Consider the following 5,829-nt stretch of genomic DNA (forward strand, 5'->3'; position numbering starts at 1 on the left):
TCAGCCACTCAGGCCGGAAAGGCTTGTTGTGGGGAACTGCTGGCTCCCATCTCCTGCCTCGTGTAAGAACCTGGGTTCCTTGTAATTAAACATCAGCTGAATCACATGAGACTTCGTGGCTTTTTATTTGTTAACTACCTCACAGCGCAACCAGAACAGAGCAGTTCCCCTTTAACCAGGTGCTCACTTAAGACCCTGGCTCCTACGTATGATTTCTCACCCTACAAATGACCTCAGAAATGAGGCTGAGGAAAAAACAAAAAGAAAGAAAGAAATGATGCTGGCTCCTTGTGCTGCCAGCCGAATCGCAGCTGGACTGGTCTGTACCTACTAACCCTGATCTCAAGGAACTGATCTAAGCACAGAGAAATGGAATGATCTGCGTACTTGTGTGCCGGGGGGCAAATGACCTGCCCTTGGGTCTCGTGCCCACATCTGTCTACTGTGAGAAGGGTGCCCTGAGAAGATCTGCGTGTGGGCCTTCGTGGCTTCGTTCTTATGAGTTGTCGAGGGATTTGCTCTCGGAGATGACTTAATAATCACTCAGGGTCCCAGCAGTAAACTGAAGGGAGTTCCCTGGTGGCCAGGTGGTTGGCATTCCGGGCTTTCATTGCCATGGCCTGGGTTCAATCCCTGGTTGGGGAGCTGAGGTCCCACAAGCTGCACAGTGCAGCCCAAAAAAAAGACTTTAACCTAAGAGTTGTTAATGCACAGATTATGTACAGATGGCAGTTAGGAGAACCACCGAGGAATAGTGAAGTCCCCAGGCACCAGCAACAGGGGGAACTGGCTACCGTCGCAGGCCTGAAGGGGAAAAGGGAGGAAGCAGGGGCTGGAGGCCTGGCACGGGGCCCCAGACACACATGGTGGCCATAGGGGTGTGTGGCCCTTAGCAGAGCCATGAGGAAGTGGGAAGTTGATGTGCTCCCCCACCCTCTCTTCCCACTCTCCAGTTCCCTGTTGGTGTGTCTCATTGGCTGATCCCAACTGGGAGCCAGAGAGCAGAGATGCCCAGGTGACAGTCTTTCAGGGTCAGCCTCCCAGAGTTCAGAGCCAGCTGGGCAGAGGATTGAGAATGGATCTAAGTGGGAATGAGCAGAACGATGAGGGTAATTTATGAGTGTCCCTGTTGACCTTCATTCCTGCGGAACCTTTTGTGATGGGTTGTTCTCATCATGAATGTTCCCATATGAAAGCCCCCAAGTGTATTCATAAGCCATAGTGGGCAGAATGGCCCCCGTGACTGCCGGTTTCCTGGGACCCTCTCTCTGCCTCCTTTCTACCTGCCACCAAAGGAGTTTGTTTCATTCACCCCAATATACAAAGCAGCACATACCTATAGAGTGTGTACTGAGGTGGGCACTGCTGAGCACTAAATGAATTCATTTCTTCCAGTGTTTTCCTAGTGGGAGCAAGGACATTTAGAATTAGGAGGTTTTTAAATTGTGTGCAGCCCAGAGGAGTGACAAGGCTGACTGGGAGTCCTCCTAGCAGACCTAGGGCCAGGGCTGAAATCATGACCTGCCCTTATCACAGGGCTGTACCTAGGCAGATTGAGGGCAGTGCCGTGGGTCCCCTTTGCTCCCTCTAAATGACTCCTCTTTAAAGACAGGGCTATTTAGGGTGGCCTAGCTCCTTGCTGCTCAAGTTGTGGCCCACGGGCCTGCAGCATGAGCATTGTTAACTTGTTAGGAAGGCAGAATCTCAGGCCCCAGCTCATGCCCACTGACACAGAATCTACGTTTCAACAAGATCCCCAGTTGATTAGTACGCATGATAAAATTTGAGAAGCACTGCCCTTCACTGTATCAGATTGTGTATTCTCAGTTGTAACCTCATTGAAATTCCTTCACGATCCACCTGCTACCACTGTCCCCTTGCTGTTGAGTGTAGTGAGACCCTGCTTTTTACCAACTTCACTCCGGCCACCACTTGGCCGGAGAACATGTGTGGTGGAGAGGTCTGGAAGATGACCCTCCGCTGAGCATCACTGTTTTAACTTCGTATTTGAAGCCAAGGTGGAGGTCATGGTCTGGTAGGCAGTCGGCCCCCAGTCAGGACTTCATCTGGTCCTTCTCAGGCCCAAACCCAGAGCTGGCAATGACAGGGAAGTGGTCCTTTTCTTCAGCCGTTTTGTTTAGAATACAGAGCTCTTCCCTTTAGGTCACTTGCCCGTGTCAGCTCATCTTGGAAGGCCATCCTCTTCACAGATCTGGGCTCTGTGCTTTCTGGTCTTGTAGATACACTGTTCAGAGTGCCTGTGTTGAATGTGAAACAGTCTCTGGAGTTAGCTTTGAGTCCACAGGGGTGTCTCTTAGAAGCCAGAGGCAGGCATGTACCCAGGCCCAGGTACAGATACAACCAAGGACTCAGAACACCTCCAGTGGCCTCCATCTCCCCCCTCTCCTGCCCTCTGCATAACTGCTTCCTTTCTGCTCTCTCCCTGCACCACAGACCCCTCTGCTTTCCCTTCCCAGGCTACGCAGTAGAGCACACCACCTGCCACCCCTGTCAAGGGCCAGCTGCCCTTGGGGGGCATGGTGGGTAGCTCTAAAGATCAGAAGTACTCTGGTTCTGATTCTGGCAGGTGGAGTGTTAGGATGCAAGGAAGGGAAGAGGGGAGCAGTGGGAGATGCCGGCAGTGGATTCTACAGGGGACAGAGGCAGCTGTGAGGAAGGCCTAGCTCACCAGAACCCACGTGGTCCCCAGGATACCAGCAGAGGAAGCAAACTGGCTTTTTCTGATCCCCTATTAGCTGCCCAGCACCGTGCTAATCACTTTACATGTTGTCTCCTTTCACCTTCATGCATAAAAAAATCCCTATGAGAGTACTATTAACTCCATTTTGCGGACGAAAAAACTGAGGCCCCAAAGAGTTCCATTACCTGACCAAGGCTACAGAACCAGAGGTGAAGAGGCTGGAATTCAGCCTATGGACCTTTCCACCCTACCACACTGTCCCTGCCACACCTGGGCCAGGGCCGCAGTCAGTATCACGGATTAAAACAAAGTGCCTGCGGAACCTGGCCAGCCTGGTGCCGTCACGGGGGCTATGGAAATGCCCCTGGTTCCGGGAAACAGGATTTTCAAACATGGCCCACTGGACACGCTCACTCAGATTCTGCTCCGCTCAAGTTAAATATGGCCAATGTTGGCTGACCAGCAGTGCCCCTTGATGGGAGAGGCAGGGCCAGTGGAGAGGCCAGGCAACCTGGTCGCCTGAGACAGGTCAGCGGGTGGTGAGTCAGGGGGCTATATACAGCCTGTGGCCGCCACCGCCAGCAGTGCCGCAAAAACTCAGCTGATGAAACCCCCTGTAAGCCCCTGCCGGGCTCTGAGAGGAGCACATCAGCCCTCCTCAGGGAGGGGCCCTCACTTGGCAGGTCCCTGGACCAGCATTGTGCACGGTCTGTTCCAGCGCTCATGGCGAGGCCTGGGGCCTGGGCTCATGGGCTATATTGAGGGCTGAGTCACCAGCCTGTGCCTGGGCAGGCTGACTGTGACGGGCTGGCCGGGGCCTGAGTCAGGCCCTGATTTATCCTGGAGAGTAACGGGCTCTGGTTTCTGGGGCAGGCAGGGTGAGAAGGGTGCCAGGAACCATCCTTGGCACTGGGCACCCTCTGCCGCCCATTCACTTACTCCCCTGGGGACACACACACACACACACACACACACACACACACACACACACACACGCACCTCTCGGAGAGAAGAAATGAGAAGGGGGAGAAGGGAGTTCTTTGTCCACTTGCTGGCTTCCCTCTGAACTCCCCCCACCTTAAGCGAGGCCCTCAAGTTACTGGGGGACCTAAGGTAACGCCCACAAAACACGAGTGTGAGCCATTAGGGTTTGTGAAGGGCTGTCAGCTCCAGGCAAACCTGCTTTACCCCTTTCTCTTTTCCCCAGAGGCTCAGGGAGAGGAATCCATCCTTTCTTGGATCTATACCTCAGGTTGGGTGTCAGAAGTCTGCCTTTTTGTACACACACACACACACACACACACACACACACACACACACTTCCCTTATGAAACCCAGCTACATGTCATGTGTCCCCAGGAGGTGGGCATCTCTGCACAAGAGAGCTCAGACTCTCAAGTAGACGGATGGCACTGATGCCTGATGGTTGGTTTTGGCCATGGTATAAAGGTGGCATGGGGGAATGAGAGTTCTGGAGATAGGGAAGGGGGTGCCAGCAGGAGGGTGGAATTCCTAAGCACCTCATCACAGGCAGCCGAGAGAACATGAGCCGCAGGGCCCAAGCTATTTATATCTCGCCTGTCACTATCAGGGCCCCCAGAGCTCCCCCCTCCTAAGTCACGCACAGCAGGTCCCTTTTCTGTTTCTGGTCCCTTCTCTACTCCTTCCCCTCCCTCAGTAATGAGAAGGGAAAGAAAACATTCATGGACCCCTCTCACCATAAGCACTGCCCCCCACAAAGCTCCTGAACTTCTTCCCAAGCTCTGTAACAAGGACTGCCCTCATTCTTCCCCCAAAGATGCCCACTTTCCCTGTCCTTTTCACCGGGCCTGGTGGGGGAAGAGGAATAAGGTCAAATGATTCACCAGAAACTTGCCAAATTTTGGTCATCACACAACTTGAGTTGGGGCCCAAACTTATGGGTCCAGAGGGATGGGAAAGCTGAGGAAGTTTGGCCTAAAGGGGGTGCCGGGAGGCGTGGAATACATGTATCCTGCAGAATTGCTGAATATATATTCCTTTTATATAAAGTATGTTCTACAGCTCTTTCACCTCATCCCAGGCCAGCTCCTCTGTTTGAGTGACTCAGTTTCCCTGCTGTCAGCTGCCCTTGGCTTACCCTGAGCCCAGCCCAGTCCTGCCCAGGCATCCTGGCTGGCTCCTTGGGGCTCTCCCTGCCCACCAGCCCCCGTCACGTTTCCCCTGGACTACTCTGGGCAGGACTCTCTCTGTCTCTGTCTGGCTAACCTGCCTTTGACTGGAAGGATCTGCCCTGTGACCCAAATGGGCACATCGCCCAGGGGGCTCCCTGGTACTACAGGGCAGAGGCTCTCTCTCCCCTCTCATCACCTTGGTTGAATCAGACTTTGGGGGGGTGGGGAGCACAGTGTGACTCACTGGGCAGTCTTTTCCTGAGCTCAGCTTCATTCTTTCATTCTGAGAGGATGAGGACAAAAGGGCTGGTGACAGGGACACTGAGTCAGGGGTAGACGCAGTCCTTCCCCTGGGACCCTGGGTTTGGACTTCAAATGAGACTTTTCTACATGTAAAGTGGGGCATCCTCACCCCAAGCCTTCTCCCTAATTGGCGTGGGCAGTGTCGTTACTTCCTCTCAGTCCGTCTGCGCACAAGCACACACACTTCCCTTCCCTGTCCGCAGGTGGACAATACCCTGGGCTAGGAGCCAGGACTCCCAGGCCCTGTGAACAGCCCTGCCACCAAACAACCCAGAAGATTCTTTCAACACCAGATCAGTGTGTTTTGCCCTAACCACTGGCCTCAGTTTCCCCTTGTGTCTCTTTAGTCCTAGGGGGCGGGGGTATATTTCATCTCTGACCGGCGAAGCTTAGTTCTGGGGTGTTGGGAGCCCTCACTCCCCCCATTTTCCAGCTCCGCTAGTCATCTCTCCAGCGCGGCGGCTCCGGGGCCCGGGCCTCCCCGGGGTAGTAGACTCGGGCCGGGGGCGAGGGCGCCCCTCCCGCCGGCGGGCCGCGTGGGGGAGGGGAGGGAGGGAGGCGGGGCCGGCGGGCTCGGCTCGGCCCCCACCCGCGGGCCGAGCGGCATTCCTGGGAGGCCGGCGCTCTGACGTGGAGCCGGGGGCCGCAGGCGCGGCGGGGGGAACGCGGCTC

This window comes from Stenella coeruleoalba, assembly GCF_951394435.1.
Source record: "Stenella coeruleoalba genome assembly, chromosome: 9".
Taxonomy (NCBI): Eukaryota; Metazoa; Chordata; class Mammalia; order Artiodactyla; family Delphinidae; genus Stenella; species Stenella coeruleoalba.